Here is a 27,686-nt window from a genome sequence, read left to right as displayed (position 1 = left end):
TGTGACATTGTTTTTTGGTTCAACAAATGCTTATTGAGCACCTCTTATGTGCTCTATTGAATACAAAAGCACATAAGACAGCTTCCCATTCTTTGAGTATTGTTAGGCATGTCTGCCTTCTGAGATAATATTGTAGTATCAGGAAACAGAAAGTTGAACAATTCAGGACTCATCATTGAATGGCTGTCTCTACTATGACAAAGGAGATTGTGATAATTCAATAAATGCCATCTTTATGGTGCTCCTAAGGTGCCATAAAGCAAATATATATTTCCAAAAAAAGTATATAAATGGTTATCCCATTATAGGAGGTCTTTATTTATAGTAGACATCTCTTTACTTAGCTTTATGATGGTTAATCATTCACCTTGTACCCACAGACTACGAAAACAATGCAATTATGCCATAAATCAGAGCTAAGAGAAGGTCTCCAATATTTGCCTCTTTTCATCTTTTTTGTTCTCCTATAGATGCTAGTAGTTATGCTGTAAGGTCCAAATAAAGGAGAAGGCAGCTTTAAGACCCAGTTATTGTGTAATTAATGGAACTAATGAGATCTTTTCTAAATTTAATGCCATATATCAGATCATTTTACTAAGCATGCTTTATTGGATACGGAGTAATTAAGTCACATTTTCTCTTTCTTCCTTCTTTTGAAGTTGTTATTATACTACTATTTCATATTACTAATCTGTATTTTTTCTAAATGTATAGAAGAACGTCGATGAAAATGACAATTTTATACTGTAACATACAAAAGAAGAAAATTATCTCACAGAAGTACAATTAGTTACTCTTACAAACGAAATAAGTATTATTGGGAAAACAATTATACCAACTTTTTTCTTCCAGTACACAAATTTTATCGCATCTTTAAAATATTACAAATAAGTCTGAAGAATCATCCGATATCTTGGTGGTCCTGTAGCTGGACATCTTAGACCTTATTCATCAACCTGCCGAACCGTTCTTTTTTAAGAAATGTAGATACCTTCCAAAAATTTTCTGATATCCTTGTTTTTAACTGTTGTGGCATGTTGAATTAAAGCAGGTGAATTTGACATGAGTTCAATATCGTTTCCGTCAAGAATTAACTCATCTTTCTGGGCTTGAGATATTGAACAGGCAGCAACATCTGACCTCATCTGAACTGTGCGGATGTATTTTTCACAAGAAATTTCAGATTTCAACAAGAGGGCCACTCTCCTGAATAACATTGATGGGGAAGTGAGCATACACACACTTCATCTTATAATGGAAGCTGTGTAATACCCCTGATCATGTTTGGTGCATGACTACAAATAGTGCAAACAATAGCCATACCTTTCTATTTCCCCATCATTTGTCAACCTGGAGCCTCTTCTGTTTTTTCCCAAGGAGTCCGAGTTCTTCATTGATGTGATTGAAGATCCTCCTCAGAGTGCCTCTGGGGCCCTTCACAGTAACTGTTCAACCCTGCAGAGTGATGTCCACATTTTCTGGAATGTCGACGGTCTGATTGCTGAGAAGGGTCTTTAGCCTCACAACAGATGGAGCAAAGAGCTATTTATACCAGCTTTTAATTATGTAATTGTGACTAGGACGAGCTTTGAAAATTGAAAATGACAAGTAGTTCAAAAACTAACTGGCAAATAACATTTATTTTTCTTCACAGAGTTATTGGTATGGTAGATAAACAGTTAATAGCAAAACCGGATGCTCTTATTCTTTCTCTTTATTTTTCTTGTTTACCCTCCCGTGGCAATGCTAATCGGCAGTGAAATGGCCAGAAGGAAGGAAGAAAGAGTAAAGAGTTTTAGATAATCCATAAACAGGAAAATCAGCTCCTAACTGCTCATAGCATAAACTATTTTCTGAGAAGAAATAATTTTATTTTCTCAAAATATTGCCCAGATTCTGAAGATAGAACTTCCTCTTGGCTATTGAACTTGTAAGAGGATTAAAGCTTCCAGTCTACCAAAGAGGAGGAATACTCTGAATGATGCGGGCTGGGAACAGAATGAAGAATATTATTATTGGGGGAAGAGTGCCTCAGGGTTGATGTTGTTACAGCCAAGACCCCTGTGATTAGCTCATGTGCAGCATCTGTGGTGATTTTTAAAAGAAAATTCAGCTATACTTTTTAAATAACTTTAGGTATTTATGTGTATACTGTGTTGGATTGACGTCGCTATCAATATACATTGTTTGTTGAGCATCTACATTGTACATTCCCAGCTGGCTTCTAGCCGATGCTATATTATAGACCATAAGGAAGAATTTAAATATTTTACAGAGAAACTGTGAAGCACATGACAATGATAAATGCAAAAAACTGGTTAGTAGTTAATTTGAGGGAAGAGTCGTGAGAAGGGAAGGTGATATGATCGAGGAGCTAGCTGTACATGGTTTCAACATTTTGATTATGTCATTAAGTCGAGTGGTTGTTACACAAGTGTTGATTTCATACATATATGAATTTATATATATAAAATTTTGTAAATGACTTCTGAGTGATATTTCTGCTCTTGTCTCTGTTTACAGTGAAATATATTGGATTACTTCAGTTCTACTTTGGTTAGGAATTGCAGTTTACCCTTTAGACTCCATTCACCACATAGCTGACTCAGTCCCAAACCCTCTTTGGAGGGGTGGAGAGTGCTGACAATATCCTAGGGTCATTAAGTGGCAAGTCAGAGAACAATAAGAAGTTTGTGTTGAAATACAGTGCTGTCTGATGAATTCAACAAGCAAGTCGCTTTCTCTACCATTTAGGACCTGTGTTTGAATCTTTGTTTTCTCTTTAATACTGGCAGGAAGTGCCCTTAAGAGTTCAAATGAGAGAGAAGGGAAGGAGTGTACAGAGAGAACAACTAGGTTGATGCCATGAGAAGAAGTTTAATATTCTATGTTTTTAATATTTCATAATATATATATATAAAGATAATGTGTAGTACTTTTGTAATTAATATTATGCTAGTACTAATAAGTTCTGTCTCACCCTTGAGTATGCAAGTATGGACAATTCCATTATAAAGTATCCTTAGAAATACTCCTAAGAAGATAATTATTTTCTTGATCTTATATAAATTTTATTATATGCTTATAGTAACTAATAATGAAGCTAACCCATGTAATTGAAATTTTTATATTTTAACATTAAGTGTCCTTCATTCCAAATACAAACTGAGATACTACATTCTGCGATGATGAGCAGATAAAGAGCTTCTTGTAGCCAATTGCACTTCATGATTTGGCCCTTGATTGAATTTCCAATGGAATATTTCATTTTAATTTGTATAAATCAAAAAGAATGAGAAGGGAAAAAGCTTCCACAAAACAACCTTGGAGGCAGAAAAGAGGTTATTTTTTCCAGCGTTATTGAGATATAATTGACATATAACACCACGTAAGTTTAAGGTATACAGCATAATGATTTAATATATTTATATATTGCAAAATGATTACCATGGTAGCATTAATTAACACTCTATTCCATCACATAAAAATTTCACTTTTTTTGTGTGGTGAAAACATTTAAGATCTTTCTTGGCAACTTTCAAATTTATAATACAGTATTAACTATAATCACTATATTACATATTAGGTCCCCAGAACTGTTATTCTTAATAACTGAAAGATTGTGCCTTCACTTTCTCAGCCCATTTGATTAATCTCCCCATTTTCTCCACCTCCCCGTCCTCCTGACCCAGCCCCTGGTAGCGACTAGTCTCTCTGTTTCTGTGAGATCAGATTCATATATAAGTGTTATATAGTATTTGTCTTTTCTCTGACTTATTTCACTTAGCACACTGTCCTCTAGATTCATCCACGTTGTCGCAAAGGACAGAATTTCCTTTATTCTCATAGCTGAATAATAGACACACACACACACACACGTGTGTGTGTGTGTATATGTATATACATATATATATATATCTGTATCTCAATCACATCTTCTTTATCCAGTCTTCCTTTGACAGACATTAGGTTGTTTTCATACTTTAGCTGTTGTGAATAGTGCTGCAGCGGACATGGGAGTGCAGGGATATATACCTGGAAATGAGAATGCTGGATCATACTGTAGTTCTATTTTTAATTTTTTGAGAAACTTCCACACTGTTTTTCATAGTGGCTGCACTAATTTACATTCCCACCAATAGTGCACAAGGGTTCCCTTTTTTCCACACTTTCACCAACACTCATTATCTCTTATCTTTTGTATAGTAGCCATTCTGACAGGTTTGAGGTGATATCTTTTTGTGGTTTTGATTTGAATCCCCTCAATGATTAGTGGTAATGAGCACCTTTTCATGTACCTGTTGACCATTATTGAATGATTGAATGTCTTTTTTGGTAAACTGTCTATTCGGTTACTCAACCATTTTTTTTTTTTTTTTTTTTGCTATTAAGTGGTATGCAATTTTTACATATTCTTAATATTAACCTTTATTAGGTATATGGCTTGCGAATACTTTCTCCTGCTTGATAAATTGCCTTTTTATTTTGTGGATCAGTTCTTTTGATGTGCATAAGCTATTTAGTTTGATGTAGTCCCACTTGTTTTGTTTGTTTGTTCGTTGGCTTTTGTTGCTTGTGGATTTCTTGTCATATCTAGGAAATCATTTTCCAAACCAGTATCAAGGAGCTTAACCCTATGGTTTCAGGTCTTATGTTTCAGTCTTTAATCCATTCGAGTTAACTTTTGTGACTGGTGTAAGATAGGGGTCCAATTTCATTTTTCTGCATGTAGGTTATCCACTTTTCCCAATACCTTTTATTGAAGAGACAATCCCTTTCTCCATTGAGTGTTCTTGGCTCTCTTGTCAGATATTAGTTTTGATGCGGGGTGGTTTAGTTTTGGGCTCTCAATTCTGTTACATTGATCTGTATATCTATTTTTGTGCCATTGCTATACTGTTTCCATTATTGTAGCTTTTTAGTACAGTTTAAAATCTGGAGGTATGATGACTCTGTCTTTGTTCAACTCTTTCAGGATTGCTTTGGTTATTTGTGATTTTTGTGGCTCCTTACAAATGTTAGGATCTTTTTCTATTTCTGTGAAAAATGCCAGTAGAATCTTAATAGGGTTTATATTGAATCTACAGATGGATTTGAGTAATGTAGACATTTTAACAATGTTAATTCTTCTGATTCATGAATGTAGAATATCTTTTCATTTATTTGTTTCTTTAGTTTCTTTTATTGAAGTCTTGTCGTTTTCATTTTACAGATCTTTCACCTTCTTGGTTTAGTTTATTCCTAAGTATCTTAACTGTTTTTGATTATACTGTGAATGAGATTGTTTTCTTTTTTTCAGATATTTTCTTTTTAATCTATAGAAACACAGCTGTTTTATGTACATTGATTTTTGTATCTTTCATCTTTACTGAATTTGTTGATTAGTTTTAACAATTCTTTTTTTTGGCGGAGTCTTTAGGATTTTCTGTTTATAAGATTATATCATCTGCAAAGCAGTTTTACTTCTTCCTTTACTGCTCGTATGCCTTTTATTTCTTTTTCATGCCTGATTGCTCTGGCTCGTACTTCCAGTACTGTGTTTCAATAGGAGTAGTGAGATTGGTCATACTCGTCTTGTTCCTGATCTTAAAAAAAAATGTTTTCAGCCTTTCAGCATTGAATATGATATAGGCTGTGGGTTAGTAATATATGACCTTAATCGTATTGAAATATGTTCCTTCTTTACCCAATATGTTGAGAGTTTTTTTTTTTTAAAGATGACATGATGTTTTATTTTGTCAATTGTTTTTTCAAAAGAAGCTATTTTAGACTCTTGGGTCAACCAGGCCTTATGCCTCAGGGTTAGCAGGAGAGATGCCCAGGATAGCTATTATGCCCATGAGTCTGATAAAGTGCCCAGAAGCACCCCTTGGGAAAATATTTGTTCCATTTTGATGCTTTTTATATTGTATTTCTTGGCTTCTCTGCCTCAACAAAGTGGAGAAGAAACAATCCTAACAAAACCTATGTTGAGGAACTCAGAGACATTTTTTTTTTCTTTTTGAATTCCAAGGACTGTCAGTCTTGGCAAGCCACAGACAGTTATGAAATATTGCATTGATTGCTCTAAGCCTCTATCTTCTTTCCAAGCCTTAGTTTCTCAGTTTTACTTGCGAGCAATAGTAATACCTCCTATTGTGGCTGGGTCATTTTTAGGTATAAATAGCCATTATGTATAGAAATATATTTATTAAACTTTTAAATATGTTGCGAATATAAGAGATTAAGTATTGGAATGCATCCTCTGTGTTGCTAATTTTCAAGAATGCCCAAGTTAATCTTTAACTATTAGAAAGCTGATGTCAAAACTCATATCTATTCTTCAGTAAATTATATTATGTTGTGACTACCTCCTTCTTCCAAACAACTCATGAAATGCAACTGTTTTCATTTTGAATAAAAAAAAATGTGGTCTGTGTAAATGATCCTATTTTATAAATTGGCCCTTGTGGGAAAAAGAGATTTGTTTACCACTGTCAAGAGAAAGCAGTGTCAGACAGGGGCAAAAGGGGCCAAAGTCATGGATTTATAGAAATATATGGCAAAAGAGGAAAATGCCAAATAATTCCATTTCAAGGAAACATAAGTTACAATGAGGGATATGATGAGAGTAGGTGAGAAGTTAGGGTGATCCCTATGAGATCCATGGGACTTCTATAAATAATTTAGGCTAGGAGATGCTTAACTTTGCATCATAAAATCTGTATAGTGGCAGCGTGGTAGGTAGAGATCAGTGAGAAGACCTTGACAGTACTGTAAGTGTATATTGGTGAAGGACAATGCCAAGCATGACAAATGGGAATGGAGGGGAGAATTTGCTTAGGAGAGAGGCTCAGAAGCTTGAATTCATTGACTCAATCACTCTCTAGAATTGCAAGTAAAAGAACCAAGTCGAACATTATTCTTAAGTACTGTCTTGAGTGACTAAGAGGATGAGGATGCTAATTACAGATCTAGGAAAACCAGAATGAAAGAAGCCATTAGGTAGGAAAGAAACTGAGTTTGGTTTGAACTTGAAATTATTTTGGCATGATAGCGAAGTGTTATATTCCAGATAATAGCTTCCTAGTAATCTCCTTTCCTGCCTTAGATGAAGATAAGAAAGGCCATTCTCCATAGCAAACAATCCTGTTTTAATCTAAAAAAAGGAAACAGTGTTTTTCTGGTCATTGTTTCCTAACTTTTTTCTTAGAGTCAATACTGATGTTGTCATTTTCTATTTAAAATAGGAACCATTTAAAATATTTTGGAGCTACTTATATTCAGAAAATAGTAACTTTACAACAGCACGAGCCTTAAGATGTTTAGTTCCTGTGTGTGCTTATTTATGTTAAAAATGATTAATTCTCAATAATATTTCAGATCTTTTAAAGTGTATATCTTCGTTCTCATTTCTTAATATGAGTATATATTTTTTATTCAAAGTCTAGGTCTAATATTAAGAGACTAATGCTATTAATTTATTTGATATCTATTTCTAAGCAAAACTATTTTAAAATAGAATGATCTTTGACCGAATCTTATGTTATCAAAGGGAAAATAAAAATATGATTATTTTAATTTTTGCGCATGATTGCTTTTCTATTTTCATATTGCCAGTAGAATACTTTTTGTAAATTAATAAAATTACATGGAAGGGTAAAGTGTTTCCATAGAATTTTATATTCTTTAGTTACATGTTATCTGCAAACATAATTAGCTGAAGGGATGGATAATTGTGCTCCTAGGATGTCAGAAGCAAAGTCTGAAATGGGACATAGGCCCCATTTAGAATATACAAAAAGGATCTTGTCGGGACTGCAGGCATTGTTTTTTTCAGTGTCTTTGAAGACTCTACTTCATAGTTAAGAATCTGTGTTCTCAGATAAGAAATATTTGTAAACACTGATCTGGAGTCAGAATAATGTAGAAGCAGAGACAATGTGTCTGTGTATGTGTGTGAAAACACTGGATGAATTGAGAAGTGGAATGGATTGAGTCCATTTTTTTTTTCACTATATGTGTTTGTTTAGAGACTAGCTTTCCAACCTGATTTTATAATACATACTGTCAGTGCTTAATCCAGCAAAAAAAAAAAAAAATATATATATATATATATATATATATATATATGTATGTATGTATGGGATTATTAGAACTTAACTTTGCAATCTCACTATTTTTTTGTTCTAAGTTGTTCTATTGTAAAAGAGCCAAAGATGGAAAACTGAGTTCTCCAGTAGGAAGGCTTCCGGCATCACTCCATCTTGCTCTCAGGTCTCTAATTAGTTGTATAGTAGATTAAAGGATAAGAAATTTAGAATCAATGAAGGATAATCTGAGTGAGTTGAATCAGTCAAAAACTGTGATGACTGGTAATTTTTATTTCTTAACCATTTAGCATGTAGTACCAGTGGCATATAAAAACACTGAATTTGATATCGGAGTTATATATTCAAATCTTGCCTTGGTTACTTTGCCACTTCATAGCTGTGAAGTCTTTAGATAAGTAATGAAACTTTGAAGGTCTCAAATTTACTTGCTCCTGTTTCCTCTTTACTTCATCTGTAAGTGTAATAAAATTAAAAAATATGGACTTGTGGACTGTGCTGATAGTTACATTCAGGAGATTGAACTTGTTATTTAAATATACTTCCAGTCAGGGCTCTGGGTCCGAATTGTGCATTAGAAAGTGGATGCCACACCTGAACATCAGATAGGGCTCCCTGTTTAACTTTTGTTCTTGAAGCATTAATTCGTTTTACAGCTATGGCTTTTTATAAGATATAAATCAAAGTTGAAAGTCTTTCTCAAGGTAACTGAATTTAATGTTAACTACTCCTTCAAGGATGACATTTTACTCTAAATTTACATGAAATACATGGCTAAAATTTTATTTGTTATCACTAATACTGTTATGCTTTTGTGGCCACACCCTTTGATTAGAAATAGACTGGTCTTATAATTTATTATCCAAACCAGGACTCTTTAGAGAGTAAAAATGGCAATATTAAGATTTCTATGTGAAAGGGACATACTAGGGCTCGCTGGAGGCAAACAGGGATAAGGCAGAACTCTGATTTCAAAGTCCTATCTGTGGGCATATGATTAGCTTGCAGTTTGGCCCAGCCTCAAAGCTCCCTGGGCAGAGATTCTCTTTCACTAGGCAGTGATTCTGACTTAGCAAAAGGTTGTTCCTTCCCTTATCTAGGTCTTTTATGTTGATTAAAGAAATAGATTTAGTTTTTGTGTTTGTTTTGTTTTATTTTAATTACTTAAACTTCTTTTCTTCACAGGCAGCAGAGAAGAGGAAAAACAGCTAAGTATAGCTCATCTTTGTTCAGACTAAAATATTGAACTGATTTTTGAAAAATCAGAAATTAGTATCTATAATTGCTGCCTTTATCCTTTTGCATCCTTTCTTTCTATCTACCGTTTGATTGCCACTCCTAGCAGAACTCTTTGGACATTGAAAATTGCATCAATTTGCACCTAAACTCAGATGCTGTATCTCTGTAACTAAATAAAGGACATATATTCTCACATCGCATGGAGTGGATTGTTCTAAGAAATATAAAGCGAATTTACAACAAAGATTTAAATTTGCTTCATTTTTTGCATCCTAAAAGGAGAAATCATCAAGTAAACAAGTTTTAACAATTTTTATTTTTATTTTTATATAAATATCTTACAAAGGAACAAATACTCCAGATAAAAAGATAGCCTTAACATTTAATGTTTCAAAGATGCATATCTAAAAACATTTTTTTTTGTTATGGGAGATAATTATACAATACTGTATTATGATTTTGAATGAATTTTACTGTAACTACTGTATTACCTAATTGATTCAGTCTCTACTAACTTCTTTCTCAGAGGTGGCCTTTCTTCGATTTGGTGTAAAAACCATTAGATTCTATTCCTTTCCTTTCTCTCTGTTCCAAAGTCTGGCTACTTCAGGAAATGATCATGTGATATTCTGCGTTGGCCTCTTACCCTCACACTTTTGCTCTTCCCTTGACAACCTAGTTCCTATAAACCTGATTTCCTTTTCTCCCGTGGTTATTACTTTTCATGTTTTCCATATGTGGAACTAGATTTGAGAGAATCCTCCTCCCACTGTACTCCAAAGAATATTGCAGCCTTCCTCCTTTATTCATCTGTGGTGATTTTTAGACTTGGGTAGACCCCATTCTTTAGGTCACCTTCCCTGTAGAAGTTACATAATCATAGTCTTTAATGGTAGGGAGGAATGTTAGAGATTTCTATGGTCCAGAGCCCTTCTGTTGCTGATAAGCAAATTAGAGATTAAGTGATTTAAATGCCACATAGTTAGGAATTTTGAATAGTTTATTAAGCATAATTTTTACTAAAAAATGTAGCTATATTTATATCATCAAAGAAGTATTAATGAGGGCTATTGGCCAGGAAATAGAAATAACCCAATTATGTAGAACTGGATAATTGTTTTCATTAAGATAGGGTTGGTCCATTTTACCTGTCTCTATTGTATTGCTGTAGAGTACTGTAATTAATTCCTTCAAAGCCTGCTATTATAATGTTAGAGTAGCTAATCCAATTGTTGGAGAACTATTCCCACAGCAGCTAGTGGCAGTAAGCGTATACGCCATCTTCTAGGAATTCTAGAATCCAACAGAATCTACCCAGAGTCAAACCCTGTTCCTCAGACTACACACTCCACTCTTTCTGCTTCACTTTCTCTCTTTCGCATCTCCTCCTTCTCCCCGGAAACTCAGGTTGGAACTCCTTTCTTTTAAGATTTACTCAAGTCTGTATCAAAACACGTCATTATGCACGTATTTATTTGCTCGGGAATATTTCATTTTATCTCGATTTATTACTCTAGAACAATTAATTTCAGTGTTTTCCACCTTAGTGTTTTCATATGTAAAATATAGATATAACCACTTATCTTGAAGGGACAAATGAAAAGTAAATTAAATAAATAAAACATACTAGAAAAAAAATTAAAACACCGACTAGCACCGGATGTGTTTTCAGTAAATGTTAGTTTGCTTTTTCTCTTTTCCCTGCCCTCGAAACTTCAAAAATATAATAGTTTTACATAAATAATTACATATTTTATTTCTGTCTGTTTTGTGCATATTTTCCAAATATCTTTAGGCTAGAGTTAATTGATTTTCGTAATTATATCAAGTGAAGAGGAAACTGCCTATGAAAATATGGGTTATTTATATTCTCATTTTCAAACGCAAACAAAGAGATTTGCTATTTGTTTAACATGACAGAAACATCTCGAATAATTTTAGGGTCTTTTTCTTTGTTGTTTTCATAAAATAGATGTTTTTTTTCAGTTATTTTATGAGCTTCTTACCTTTCTGCTGCCTAGAACCATTTAGAGACATAACTTTTTTAAGTTTTCTTTCAAATTCATCTAATGTTATATATTTTTTTATATTTTTAAAGTTTAGTTTCTTGAACTCGTAGTATTTTCTGATTTTTAATGTCTATACTATAATAATCAATTACTTAATTACCTTCTAATTTTATTTTAAAATAATTATTAACTCCTCTTCTAAACCTAATATTTACTGTACTGAAATGTTAATTTTGTGAGTCCCATGTTTATGTTAAAAAAAATTCTGTTGGGGAGAGAACTGTATTTTAGTGAGAAAAAAAGAGAAAGAGATTTGGTCACAGTGATTTGGTAAATAAGCCTTTAATTCTCTTGACAGTTTTATGTATTAGTACTGATTTGCTAATTGTTCCTTTTTCAGTTAAACTTGACTTCTATTCCAGAATTGAGCTGTTAATGTGATTGTAATCAGTAGAGCTTGCTCCATGGGTTTATAACTGATTAAAGGTCAGTAAAAAGGTCAGTAAATTATTTGGACATTCGAAGCCAAATCAACACAATTATATAGAACCATGAGTGTAAAGTCCACAGTTTAATTTAAATTTAAAGGTAATTTAAAGAAAAATGGTTTTTATTATATTATACAGTTAGAATTACCATTATTCAAAATAAATTATAACTGAAGTGCTTCTATAGTGTATAAAAGGATCATTAAACTAGTTTGCCCACCTTGGGCACCACTGTCATAAAAGTATTAAACAGATATAGTCCCCTTAGTCAGACTTTATCTCTCTGTGCGAATTCCCAGAGGATACTATAGAAGATAACAAAAGGTTATGGTAAAAATGACTAAATCCATTCTCTGTAATGAGAATGGTATATAACTTATTCATAATCATAAATAAGAACCAATATATTTATTAAACACTCACAATATACTAATCATTATTACAAACCCATTATAGGTATTAGCTCATTACCCTGTTATAATAGCCTTGACAATGCTAATATTGTCATTATTCTTATTTTGTAGATGAGATTAAGGGAAGTTTAGCCTTGCTACATATAATATACGATTTCACTCACCCACAGCACATAAATAATAGGGTCTCATACCTGTCTTCTTGTCTCCCCTTATTGTTTCTAGAGAATAGTTTTTGTCGGGTTTGTATGTAGTCTATGCATCCCATGTTCTTTTTTCTCTGATGGTCACTTGCCAGCAAGAAGCCAGATGCTATTTTCTGATTTTCTAATCAGTGTGATGAAGAGTACCCCATACATTTTCCACCACATTCTATTCTTATTGTAGCCTTGTATTTGATTTTCTGTCAACTTGGAAGGAAAAAAAGAGTGAAATATCTCTTCTAGTGAGTTATCATTTTAAAAAATCAACTCGAGTTTTGTTGGTGCTTTACAAATGACTATTATTTTGTTGTGGCTTTTTCTGAGTCACACAGTGTCAATGATTAATAAAAAAATCACTAATAGACTCAGTTTATACATCTTTAAGTATCTGTTTGTCTCCAGTTGATTATACAAGTACTTGAAACTGGCATAAGTCAGCTTCACGTTATTTCTAGAAAATTAAATATGTGTGCTTAGCAACATTCCTGCCTATAATTTTAGATAGGACTCTTTGTAACTTCTCAACCTCTGATTCCCACTGAGAAAACTCACTCAGGTGCCTATTTAGAGTGGATCATATATCAGAGAATTACTAGACATATGTCACATATATTCTATTTTACCTTGTTTTCCCTCTGAGAGATGGGAGTTGTTCATTAGCTATGATTCCTTGGCCAGATCTCTTGCTTAAGCTCGTCCAGACCTACATAAAATATTTGACCAATATTCTTCCCTTATGAAAAAAAAATTATTTTTCCTTCAAATTACATTTTGTTTCACATTTAAAAAAAATGAAAAATTTAGAACATAAATTTTAATGTGTTCTTTTCCTGAAAATTTATTTTCCTCTAATTCAACAAACATTTCAAACATTCCTTCGAACATGTAAATATTCTTTTAATGCCCCTCTCATGTATGGAGTAGAAAAGAATAAAAAAAATATAATCATTTAATCATTATATAATGTACGAAGTGGGGAAAAGAAGATAGTGCGATATTCACAAGTCATTTTTATATTTTTTAGACTGATGCACTGTGTTAAGAGTAAGAGCTATCAGGAAAGAAAATGGAAAAAGGGTTACTTTTCTGAATATATTATAAATGTGCTTCTTATATATGTTATTACATAAAGTGATAAATGCTCATCCACTTGAAAAGGAGCTGTGCAAAGATAGAGATAGGGACAAATGTCAAATATAGAATAAGAATACAAGCAAATAATACAGCAATTCAAGAGGGAGAATGACCTTTATAGAATGCCCAACAGCTGCAGGTGGTCCAGGTCTCTGCTGGAACAGGACAAGGACTGAATCTTGTGCCATGTTAAATGTTGTTCTCTGGAGGAACACTGACGCAGGGAAAGGTTCAAGAGAGTGACAGATAGGTCAGTTCAGCTCATGTGAGCCAGATACGTGACCATCACTCAGAAGGCCAGAGGTTTGCTGAATGGAACTTTGTGAAGTTCAGCCTGGATGGTTGAATGTAAACATCAGAGAAATAAAAGCATAATACACTTGAGTTCATTAGGAATATAATGACAATTTATTTCTGTTGTATGTGGTTATACTCCTATGATATTTGTCTTAACCTCTGTTAGCTTGTCAAGTAATCATGGCAAGGACATGAGTATTTATTTCACTAGAAACGATGGATTGAGTACTAAATTTGCTCCATCATTAAGCTTGCACTTTTTCTTTGTTTAATCTTGATTTTTTTCATTTTGAAAAGTAGCTTTATGTTGAGTCACAAAGAACATAATAAAATATAACCTGAAAAAAAAAACCCTTTGTTAATATAGGGAACTAAAAGCCACATTTTTTTTTTTTTTTTTGGCAGGGTCAGAATAAAACCTCAGAAGCCAAAGTATACATAAAAACAATGACTCTTTTAGGAGTGTGTTTTTTATACTATAGCTAAAGCCTAGTTAATATCTACTGGACAGTATTTTTCTCCTGATACTAATTTATGAGTGTTATGTTTCACCTTTATGTTCTTGTTAACTATTCTTTAATCATTTATATTTGAAGCAAAATGAAAGATTAGAATTGTAGCTGGACTAAGTCCCTATATCACATTATTCTTAAAGAATTCACTCTCTATATGCTTTTACTCCTGGATGGAGTTCTGTTGTATTGGTTCCGGTGTTCTGAAATAATAGTCGTCTTTCTGATGAGTAGATTTTATCATCAATGATTGTTAACTCTGAATGATTAGTATTCAAGAATAACAGCCCTAAATGGTTAACTATCACATGTGGGTTAGAACCTAAATTCCCAAATGTTTTTTTTTTTTTTTTTGGTTTACTCTGATTCTCTAAGAAGCTGACAGTACAGAGTTGTGTCTTTTGGATTCTTTCTAAGTCCTCTTCATATAAACTTTGATGTCTGTTAGGGAAGGGAAAAAAAAGATGGCATCTGCACACTTATTTCACTGTTTGTAGGTTTCCGACAATCATACTGAATTACATCTACACAGTTCAACAATTTTCATTTCTCCTGGCTTGCTTTTTCTGTATTAGGAACTCATTGACTTAGTGCCCTTGTAGTTAATCCAAAAGATAAAATTAGTGGATAAATTTATTATCTTATGTGCTGTTTTTTTTCTCATTAAAATAAGTCCCATGCTATCTACCTGGCAGAGTTGTTAAGCAGTTCAAATAAAAATTTGCAAAGCACAATAATATATATTAATTTTTCAATATCCATTACATTTTGTGGAATATATAAATGTATCAGGTACTCTTTTACGTCCTGGGTATATAGTAATACATAAAACGAGGGAAAAGTCAAAAGGCATGTCTTCCTAAAGCTTATTTCTGCAGTGAGAGACAGACAATGAAGAAATAATGAAAAAAGAGGGATATAAAGAGAAAGATAGCAGAATGAGGAACTAAGAAAATGAGGGAGGATAAGAGTTTTGATTGGTAGTTGATTACATCACCTCTGAGGAGATGATATAGAGTAGACTAAAATGAAATGATTATCTAGGATTACAGTATTCTAGATGAGGGGAGAAGAAGGGAGGGGAGAGGAGAAGAGTTAGAAAACCATGTTTGGCATGTTGAGGTTCTGGCAAGGGTGGTACTGTAGCTATACTGTAGCAAGCAGGGGTGAGTATGGTAGAGGAATAGTGCCAGGAGGAAGACAAAAGGTTATTATTCAACCCATTGAGAATCACATGTTGCAGAATGATAACGATATCAGAGAATCTCACTATCATTTAAAATGTTTAGTTTTTTAAGGTTTATGCTTTAAGCTTTATTTTGCTGTCAGAAATCTTTCTGTGGCCATCCTAGTAACATGACAGGGGATCTAAGGGCAGCACTGTTGGAACCTCCACCCACAACCTCACTCTGCTTTGCACCAGGGTTCTTGTAATTTTACAATTTTTTAGGTCAAAAGGAACCAGATTTTGTGGGGAAGAACTTTCCTATTAGATCAGGAACAAAGATTGGAGTGTGTGAGGAATGGTTTAGGAACCCTGGAGCCAGGGAGTGAGGGAATTAATCACAGGTCCCCTTCTGCTGTGGGTTCCCCATTTGGAGGGCTTCCTCGGTAGCAGTAACCAGAGAACCTGGCATGTGGTGTGTGTCACCTTACATTAACTGTTTACGAGGCACAGATTGAAGATTACCTTGTATTACTTAGTTGGATGCACTGTACCACTGTGGTAATATTCAAAAGTAGAGTTGATAAAATTTAAAGAATTCTCCCTTCACCTATGTTTTTCTAAGAAAGAACTCAGAAATTTTTAGATATGGAGACAGTATTTGGAAACATCTTATTATCTTTTTCTGACTGATCCCAAAAAAGATTCTTATCTATAAACAAAATAACTCTCCACAAACTATATGTTTAATGATTTTTCACAAGAGGAATAATATAAACTCAAGTTTAAATTGATATCTAGGAATTTAAAGGGAAACTTGTTAATACTAGGCTTTGCCAAATAGAAAGAAAAATAGAGTATTTAAAGTGTGGCTTAGTACTGAATTGAAATGAATATGAGTAAACAGTGAAGCAGAAATACTACAAAGATCCACACATTTCAGTGGGGCTGATTGTTGTTAGGGCTTAGAAGCATAGGCTGCTGACAAACTTTGAACCCAACAATTGTTGCATTTAGCCTGTATATTAAAGTTGAAGTCGTAACTTTGCAAGAAAAAAATTTTAGCTACTAACTAAAATGGCAGTGTGAAGAAATTCTGAATTTTTTTCAAGCTCATCTCAAATATATATAAAAATTATTGCAATTAGGATATTTATATTTCTAGAAAAATGAAGTATACTTTAACAGTATATTTGGGAGCTCCTTATACTCATCAAGATTCATTTTACAAGTAATTTATTGAGCAATTACTACTGTATTCAAGGCCCTAAATTACTCACTGTAAAGGTTCTTCACCAGATTAAATTATAGCGTTTGTCCTCAATTTACAGCACATGGGAGTTATTGTAAGATGCAGTTCGTGCAGAATCAGTTAGTACTCCCAAATGTTGTATTAAATTGACCGCTTGGTACTTTTATGAATGAATATTTTAATTTTAATTTCTAACACAAACTGTTAATTGATTTTTAAAAATAAGACAAGAGAAAAAATGTGCTAACCACACTAAGTGCCTGTTGAATGAGCAGTCGAAAATTTAGATAAAAGTGGTCAAATTCCAGTTAGAGCACTTAGTCTGGCCTGTCCAGTTGTGCAGTTAGCTGAACATCTATATCTCTTCCCTAGAATTTGTGTAATGCCAGAGCGATGAGAATTTATGCTGCATATCTCATTGCTCCCATGGTGACTACCACTTAATGGTTCAATAGCCAACACTATTTTTATAAAAAATAGTCAAAATTGCTTATATGAGGAAAGCAGAAGCTATTAATCCAGAGTGAATTAAAAAGAAAAAAATCTTGGTTTATGTAATAACGTAATCTTCTGTATTTTAATTTATACAGTAGCATTAATAATTCTTATTTATTAGAGTCTTAGGTTTAATTTAAGTGAGATATATGAAAATTCTACTGCACAATATGAGGCAATAACATTTATTGCTTGATTTCCCAACATCTCTTTTCCTCTATCCATTCCCAATAGCGCTTGATTTCATTGTACATATCTATGAATATCGTAGCACTAGGAATAAACCATGTGACTTAGGCTGAGCCAATCAGTATATTCAATTCTCTTACCCATGGAAATTGGTGAGGAGTAGATAAATGACCAAATTAGAAAGTCTCAGAATTCGTGCTTAGAACTTAGAAACTTGAACAAAGGTTTTACTATTTTCTGTATGGTACTGTATGTGGATGAGAAATATTGAACTGTTGTAGCTGTCTTGGCTCTCAGCCCAGAGACTAAGCCAGTGAGCAGAGCAGAGCAAATAGAATTGCAGAAAAATAGAGCCAAGCCTTGATGGTATTGTGAACCTCTGGATCAAAGTGTGCCTAGAGCCTACTGTTCCTTTAGACTTTTTAATATGCAAGCCAGCAATTTCCTCTTTAAAATTGACTTGAGTTTTCCATTTTTTATTGTGTAATAAATTTCTTATTGATTACCGTAGCAGTTGGTAATCAATTGATTAAGCAGTTGGCAATCAATTAAGCAGTTGATTACTACACTGGAAAGGGTCACATTCCTTGTGGCTTTTTATTTTTTCATTTGAAGGAACTATGGTCTAGGAAAAATTAGTTCTCAAATCTCAGTTCCAAAATTAACACCAAACTGTACCCTTTGAAGAATGAGAGTACTTTATTATGAGGTTTGGCATGAAACTATGTCAGCTTGACTGACTTGGAATCCCACTTTCATCAGCTACTAGATATGTGGCCTGTAAAAATTTACTCAACCTATCTAAACCTGTTTCTCATCCTCCAAAAGTATACTTTACTATAGAATTATTGTTGAAGAAGAAATTCCCTGCACCAAGTGCTTTGCCTATCAACCTAATAAGTACTTAGTACTTATTAATCAATATTATTATCACTTATTCTGCCTTTAGCTTGACTTTAGGAGAAGCACTATTAGGGAGTTATTCAATTTCAAATAGGACTTTCAGGATTAAAGCAAAGAAACCACATATGTTATGAGTAAGTCAATGTATTTCTGATTTGAATTGAATCACTTTCTCTTATTAAATTAAAAGGAGACTGGGGTATGTAATAAAAGGCTTATTATATTTTAGAAGGTATGTTATTAGTGGGGGATGTTTCTTACAACATAGGAAAGTTGAGCTATAGAGAGGAATTGTTGAATGTCTAGACTTGAATTGTCGTAAAAAGCCAAAAGCCAAATTTCGTTCATGTATATAAAAATTATTTTAAAGAAGTACTCTGAGTAATTGGTTTTGAGAATTAGTTTTTCTAATGTATGTCGAAGGTTATAATTGAGTAGTCTTGAAAGAGTTGTAGTAGTCTATGGGAGAAAGATCAGACTTTATTAACTTATTTTATGAGGACAAAATTCACATGCGCACATTGAAAAATGAAAAGTATTTGAAAAAAAAATAAAAAGAAATAAACTATAATTCTATTATTTAGGAATAAGTGTTAACATTATAACATATGGCCTTCATTTTTGTTACACACACAAACATTTTAGTTTTGTTAAATGTGTGTTTTGTATAGGCAAACACGTGCACATGTACATGTTTATGAGTAATTGGGAGTTCTGGATTCATGGATACTTAGTAACTATTCTTAGATGTCACAAAGGCACTCTAACCTTAGTATGTATGCTTCATCATGATGTCTGTTTCACTGGGAGGTACCACCATCTGTCAGTTGTGAAAGCCAGAACCCCTGGAGGAATGCTTAATGTCTCCTTTAATCTCCATCCCCATAACCAGTCAAACACAAGTCCCATTGCTTCTGTTTCCTAAATAACTCAAATCCATCCATTTCTCTCGATCTTTATACTACTCCGTAGCTCAAGTGTCCATCATCTCTTACTTCAACTATTGCAGTAACCCAACAACTTGAATACCTGAGCCTTCTACTCTTACTAATATAGTCTTCTCAGAATAATTCGAATAATATTTAAAACACAAAATAGTATCATGTCCCTAATGTGCTTAAAATCTTTTGTTACTGCATAATTCCCACAAATATTAAGACAAAACATAAAACCTTTCCCACGACTTATAAGACTCTGGATTTTTAGACCTCTAGCTCTTCATCTACATTTTTTTTTCCCAAACCAGACTCACTTTTTATGTATCCAAGTGTGCTGTGATCCTTCTTCTGCAGGACCACTGGGTTTGCTGTTTCCTTTATCTAGTTTACTCTTCCAACTTCACTCCTCCCCAAGATGCCTCACCTTTCTAATTAAATCCTATTTTCTCACGGAATTCTTTTTGATTCTATAGACCAAGTCAGATCTCTCATCTTTCCATAATATGTACTTATCTTTCACAACATTTATCCCAGTAGAAATTAAAATATGGTAATTGTGTAGTACTTCATATGATATGTGAAATGTACTGCTGTATACTTCACAGGGTTAGGACTGTATTTTATTTTCTCAGAGCCCTATCTCCATTGTTTAGCATGGACTTTGTGTATAAGACTATACACAATATTTAGCGCCTTTATCATGTCATAAACTCTTCCCAGGCTTTTCTAAAATAATGTTTTTAATTTCCATGTGTTATTCTACTGTGAACTTAGAAAATAATTTATTTAACCAGGCCTCCATTATTAGACTTTTAGATTATTTTTATTGTCTACTATTATAAATAACATTGTAATGAATTCAAGAATTCATTGAATTGTGGGTATTATTGTTTGAGTTTCCCAGAAGAAGAACCTGAGATAGTGATTCTTGTTTATGTAATTTATTGAGGAGTTATCCTAGAAGGGAACTGAAGGGAGTGAGCAAAGAATAGGGTACAGGTAGAAGCTGGCTAAAGAAACGGTTCCTGAAATTAATCCTTGGCCTGATCCCAAATTTATCTTCTGCCTGATCACAGAGGTCATTACATCTGAATACCATAGACCTGAACTGTAATGGACCTGGACTATGATACATGTTAGTCTTTAGCCATGAGCCACCTTTCTATGTGTGTAATTGCGCAGGTATGAGCCTACAGTGCCAAGATTGTAAAGGGGATCTAGGCAAGGCACCAAGAGCATCTGGTACTGAGATCTCTGGATGTTGAATGGAAGAGGTCTCAAGTATTAAATAGGATCGATACATAACTTATAGTGAAAACATGTTCTTAGAAAAAGGAACAAAACAATTAGGAAAGTGCTAAGCATGTTTTTTTTGGGAATAACAAGTTATTTGTTTTAAATTAAATATAGGCTAAGTGAGAAGTAGATATTCGAAGATAAAATTATAAAAATGGGTTGAGTCTCTATCTCAAAAAGAATTAAAACTCAGGCTGGTATAAATATACATAGTTCAATGAAATATTTCATTCAACAGGTATATTTGTATTATTTTGTGTTAACTTTAAAGGTCTGAAGATCTGTAAATATAAAGATCTTTACTCCTAAGGCACAACATCTTGCTTTTCCCTACACTATAAATTGAATGTTATGTTAGTTTTGGTAAGCACAAAATTGTAAGATATTATACCTGGCATTGAGAAACTTTCAATATATGAAAACACACATTCTCTCTCTCTCTCTCTCTCTCTCTCTCTCTCTCTCTCTCTCTCTCTCTCTCTCTCTCTTTCTGTCTCTCTCTGTAATTCAGCCTCATGTGTGTTAAATGTATCAAACAAGGAAAGATTGTTCTGAAATATCTTACCTTTATGTTTTTTAGATGCCAGAAAAAGAATTGGAGAGTGTTTTTTGAAATAAAATGCCAATGAAAAACAGTAAAATGAAAACTTATAAGGATATTGTGCACATATAGAAAATATTGAGTCCATAAACATTATTCATAAATATTATTTAAAATATTTAAAGAAATGTTACAGTGTATCATGATTAGTAAATCATAAATGTAATATTTACTACTCAATTCAATTTTTCTCATTTATAAAATGCCGTTGGATACCTCTCTACCTTATCGAGGGGGTGGCAATTGAAAAGTTAATGAGTTAATATCTATAGAGAGTTTTTGAGGCCTTTAGATGACAGGTACAATATAAATCCAAAATATTAATCTTGAAGTGTGAAATACTTTAATTACTTCCCATTGCTTCAGGACATTATTGGAGATTTATACCTTCCTCTGAAATATCTGGCACAATTGTTATAGGAGACAGAATAATTTTAGGTGAACCATTATAATTCTGTGGTCGCTATCATGTATCAAAATTAATAGTTTAAGTATATCTGTTACATTTACATATTCAGCATCCGAATACTTCCCATTATTCATTTACTGATATAATAAATATTAAGATGATTTAAAATTCTGACTCATTATGCTATATTATCCACGTTGCCACCATATTTGTGTGTGTGTGTGTGAAATAAGGTCTAAGGAAAAAAATGGGAAGATTTTTAAGGTTGAAAGAAGATCAGATATTGTGCTCAATATACTGGCTTTTTAAAAGTAAAACAGATATTCGCTAACTGTCCTATGATAGTCAAGGAAGAAAATAGTCATCGCAGCAATATTCTTATATTTATTTAATAATAAGGGTACCATTTATTGACTCCATGTATTTGCCAGACATGGGGCTCATCACATTTCATACATTATTATGATACTCATTGTCACCCTGTGAAATGGAGATAGAACTCTGGAATTTAAACATGAGGAAAATGAGGCAAAAAAGCGGGTAATTATATATAGCTTAAGATCAGAGAGCTACTTGGAAGTGGAGCCAGGATTTAAACTCAGGCATTATGACTCCTGAGCTTATTCTTTAGCCCCTGTTTCATACTAAATCTCCAAAATGCTACCTTCTCAATGTTCTATTTCTCTATTCTGGATTCTATTGAGTCTAGAGTATATGTCAAGATAATTTTAATAACAAAATGAAACTTGAAGGAATTCTCAGTTGAAGCAGAAGTCTCCTATGCCAAGTTTTTCTACATGAGCTCCTTATCTAGTTTCTTGCCAAACCAATAAGCATAAACACAGAAATTGCAAAGAATCCAAGACACAAATCTCATTTTTGTTAGGGTCATGTTGAAAAACACCAAGCTAAGGACTCAGCACTAGGGAAGTGGGTTTAAGAATGGTGGTCTCTGGCATTTTTTTCAATTGGGAAACAAAATATTTTATATTAGGAAAGTGTTGAGCATATTTTTGTTTATGGAGTAGACCAAAAATTCCCATGAAAGGACTTTTTTAAAAAAATAAAAAAAGCATAATTTAAGAAAATTATAAAGTAACGCTATTCCTTGTGAAAAATCAAAGAAATTATATATCTAATTTTGAAATTACATCTGCTTTCTGCTTTCTCTTCGTCATACCCTACACTGCCTTTCTCATACAAACACACAGTCACCATTCATCATTCATATAAATCAAATTTCTAAAACAATAAAATGAAGTCTTATTCTTAACCCCTCCCCCCCAGCCTACTCACTACATTTTCAAGCAAGAACAGTCCTGAAGCCAATATGAATAATGTAATTCTCTATTTAGAGTGGTTCGGAGGCTTAGTAACAATGTCCAAACTTTTTGAAGCTCTTCTTTGTGTCCAAGGCCCTTCTTTACTTTGCACCTGCTTAATTTCCATGTTAATCTTCTGCTACTCTCAAATGTTCTCCCTGATCTTTCACTGTCTCTGTGGAAGTGCTACCTCTTGGTTCATGTGTTGGTGCCTTTGACCATATTGTTTTTCATATCTGATGAACATTTACTTACATCTCAAGATTCAACTCAAATATTTGTCGGGGAAGTGTTCCAGTCCTCCAGCAGAGAAAGATAGCTATCCCTTCTTAGGTACTCACATGGTACCCTCTATTTACTATATCACATTGTAATTTTTATTCAGTATGATGCCTTGCAGTTACTTATTTTCCAGTCTCTTTTCCATTTTACTATTGTCAACCACTAAAGTCTGTCCCTGTGACTTATTTGTCTTGTTTATCATGATTGGGACCATGCAGAGTAATGTATAGAAAATTAAAATGGAACTTGGCTGTTCCACAACTTTTGTTGAGGCCGTAAAGCAGAGAATAATATGTGTAAAGTATTTAGACTGCCTATATGAGCTTTAAATGGGGGTTTTTGCAACTAGTTTGTGCACATATTAGTGGTAAATACTAGTGAGTAAATAAGAAAATTTCCAGTAGACTATTGTTTCAGTGTAAGCTCATGTCATTTTATTTTTCTTTCTTTAATATATGTGGCTTATACATTTCTTGGAATTACTCTTTCAAGTCAAAATGGAAATGTTCATCAGTCCACCAGTACGCTTCAGTTGCTAACTCTCATTGCTTCTGTCATTGCCACATTATGTCAGTATCAAAAAAAAAAAAATGAACCTCATTTAGTCCAGTGTGTTCTGTCTACTGTGGCTCCCTTGCTAGTTTAGACTCCTGCATAGGAAGAGATGGCAGTTCACAGTTGATTTTTTAAAGCTTCAGTTTTATTTTTAAATCCATATGCTCAGCTATTTTTCTGACCAATAATGCCACTAGGAAGTCTAGAAATGCTTCTACACCCATCTACAACCTATTCTGTAAACCAGCTTCTCCAAGGCCCTTATCACTTCACTCTGGCCGATTTTCTTTAAAGGACCTTTGAGCTCTTGTCAACACGTAGCCCTCAGTCTGGACAATGTTATTTAGGGATATCTTAGGGCTTTGATTACATACATTATGAAAATATTTGACTTTAAAGGCCTTTGGGAAGAACTTGGTTCTCTTTCTTCTGAGGAGAATCCTTGGTCTTGTAAAAATTTACCCACCATTTGCCTAAGGAATATCATTTACACACCAAAGATTTATGGGAGGGACAGTCTTTTCAGGCCACCAGAGATCTAGTTATATGTTCTACCAATACGATGGGTGCCTACCCAGCTCTATTTGCACAAGTAGTAGGAAACATACTACTCCATTGGTGACTTTTCAAATGTTCTTACACACACATGCAATTGGGAGCTTCTTTTAGTAAAACACTGTTTTGCTTCTCATCAGTAAAAACTTGATTTAAGGACAAAGAAAACTATCTCACTCCAAAGTCATAATTGACAATATTTGAATTATTTATTTGAGAATATTAGCAAATGCTACTTTACATTGCATAAGGCAAAATATGAGTTTAAGGATCTATTTGTAAGGAGTAAATTTGGTTATTGCTGAGTACCAGATATGAGTCTAGTGTGGGAACCATGAGAAATTATCTTTATATCTGCTACAAATAGACACTTGAGAATCAGGGTTCATCTATTAGAAGCCTATGGATAAAAGTATAAGTTGGATATTTCTTTTTAAATTTAAGTTTATGTAACAATTTTAAGGATATGAAAATAGGCATTATACCTTGTCAGGTAATATTTATATTTTATTGAATAATAACAAATACTTATTGGGTAATTCATTCATTTAACAGGTATTCGTTGTGTGTTTTTAGCATTGTGCTGGGCACTTAGAATTAAAAAATGAACAAAACAGAGCAAGTAACTGCCTTCCCAAAGCTTACGTTCTGGTTGGGGAGACAAACTATATTATAAACACACACACACACACACACACACACACACACACACACAAGTGAATTGCAATAATTATCATCCAGAAATTTAAAATCAAGTTGGGGAAAAAAATAACTTAAAATATAAAATAAAATGTAAGAAATAAATAATATATAGAAATGTAAAAGTAAATAAAGTCTCAAGAGCATAGATTTAAGTGGTATGCAAGCTTAAAAAAATGAGACTATGAATTCAGAGAGTGTAATCACTCTAGCTCAAAATGTTTATTGAAAGAAGTGAGACTTCAGAATGAAGAAGCCGTATATTTCATGAGGTCAGTGATCTCATCAATGGCTCATTTGAGTTAAAGCATTTAGAAGTAATAGGCATACATTAACACACTAGAATTTTGTGGTGGATTTACTCATAATCAATATCCATGTCCAATATCTACTTGAAAGAAAAGTTATTAAAATCTGATAAATTAATTAAGAGTTAAGTGTGAGTGCTCATTCATAGATTTCCTCTACAAACAACAGTTTTGGTGGAAGGAGTTTTCAGTAACGTGAAACATATTGATTGTTACTGTAAAAGAAAAGCATACAGATTTTCAGACAATCTGTTCATTGAAAGATGTCTTAAAATACTTGAAAATTGGCAACTTCTTCCCAATATCCTAATGCCACTGATTTGCTATTCTCTTGTCCCTAAGTTATATCCTCAAAATGAACTGACTGCCTATAGAAAGGCAAGGATCTTTGTCCCTTATGTTCACTGTGTATTCCATGGAAGATGTAATGGGTACCCTTGGCATGATGTAGTAGTCATTCAGTAAATATATTTGTTAAATGAGTAAAAGGTAGAATATAAACTGAAGAAAGCTTGTTTCACATACTTCCCTATAGTATTGCAAGAATAAATTTAATTTATCATCATTGCTTATTTTTATTAATCAGATTCTCAACTTTATCTTTGCTTACTTATTGTGTTTTGCCTCTATTTTTCTTTAATTTTTTTTTTTGTAAATCTTTGATTTATTTTTTCTATGAGTTTTCTGTATAAGCGATTTTGCCGACTAGAAAAGAAAGGATCAAACTAATTAACCTCTCCATGTTTGTATTCATAAACATGTTTATTATAATCAATATTATTGTGTGTTTATATAAATACATATGTACATATATACATACTGTATATACACACTGTATACATTATAAATGTACTCATACTATACATGCATATATGTATATGTGTATATGTATCTATATTATATATACCCGTGTGTATATATACACACAAAGGAGAGAGAGGGCAAGAGAAAATTTAACATCTCTTATATAGTAACATCATATTTTTTTTAATTTCCAAATTGAAGCCAGAACATCTAATTTATTTGAGATGTTGCGTTTTCTATAGGAATGTCATCTGAGTTTCCTTAGGCATACTCAATCAACTGCCTAAATTGAGAAAAAAAAATTGGTTTGTGCCTATTATATGTAAAAAAAAAAAAAAACATTTAGAGTATGAAATTAATTGTGATGATTGAAAGGAATGACAAATTCTCAACTGTTTTTTTCTCCTATTGCTTTGATATAGCTTAGCATTATTTTCTCCTTGAATACCTAATATTTTCATGTTATCTATTGCTGCAAAACTTTTTTCTTTAAAAACTTAGTGACTCAAAAACATTTATTTTGCTCATGAATCTGTGATTGGACATGGCTTGACAGGAACAGTTTGTCTCTTCTTCACTCAGAGTCACCAGGGACAACTCAAAGCCTGGAGACTAGAATCCCACCTCTCCTCCCTAGCTTTACTGAGGCATAATTGACATATAAAATGGTATGTATTTAAACTGTACAATGTGATGATTTGATACACATATACTTTGTGAAATGATTACAAAAATCAGATTAACAGATATATCACCTCACATATTTAACTTTTTTTTTTTGGTGAGAATGCTTAAGATCTACTTTTCTAGCAAATTTTAAGTATATATTACAATATTATTAACTTAGACACTATTCTGTACATTAGGTACCCAGAATTTATTCATCTTATAGCTGAAAGCTTGTCCCCTGTTACCAGCATTGCCCCCAATTTCTCTATTCCTCAGTTTCTTGTAACCACCATTCTACTATCTGTTTCTTTGAATTCGATTTTTTTTTTTTTTTAGATTCCACATATAAGGGAGATCATACAGTATTTCTCTTTCTCTGTCTGGCTTGTTTTGTTATAGGGTACACTATCAATGAAGTGGTATGATGTTATTGGAAAGCAGACTTGGATTAGCTGTAAATGTATGTTGCAAAGTCAGAGACAACCACTACAAAAAAAGTGAAAAAAAGAAAAAAATGGTATGCTAAGAAAGGAGAGAAAATGAATCATATTCTTAATTAAAACCAAACTAGAAAAAAAATAGAAATCAAAAATAGAAATAAAGAATAAGGGAAACAAGTAGAAAAAATGTAGGTACTAATGGTAGATACTAATCCAACTATATCAGTAACCACTTTGAAAATCAGTCATCTAAATGAATCAACTAAATGACAGAGATTGTCAGTGTAGACCAAGAAAGAAGAGCCAACTCTGTGTTGTCAGGGGTAACAACTTTAAATATAAAGATATATGAGTCTACGGCCATGCCACCTTGAATGTGGCCAATCTCATCTTGTACTTAGTCTAAGTACTTAGTCTAA

General features: G+C 33.0%; 1 protein-coding gene and 1 pseudogene across 2 annotated transcripts in view; one reads left to right on the top strand and one right to left on the bottom strand.

Annotated features, from left to right (window-relative positions):
• The window catches only part of GRID2 (glutamate ionotropic receptor delta type subunit 2), a 1,244,053-nt gene that overhangs the window by 10,975 nt on the left and 1,205,392 nt on the right, over positions 1-27,686 (top strand). The gene's annotated exons all lie outside the window — the stretch shown is intronic.
• Positions 786-5,567, bottom strand: LOC118608507 (annotated as a pseudogene).

Source organism: Rousettus aegyptiacus, unplaced genomic scaffold (assembly GCF_014176215.1).
Source record: "Rousettus aegyptiacus isolate mRouAeg1 unplaced genomic scaffold, mRouAeg1.p scaffold_m13_p_10, whole genome shotgun sequence".
Taxonomy (NCBI): Eukaryota; Metazoa; Chordata; class Mammalia; order Chiroptera; family Pteropodidae; genus Rousettus; species Rousettus aegyptiacus.
The sequence above is the reverse complement of the archived record's forward strand: the minus strand, read 5'-3'. Positions and strand labels throughout refer to the sequence as shown.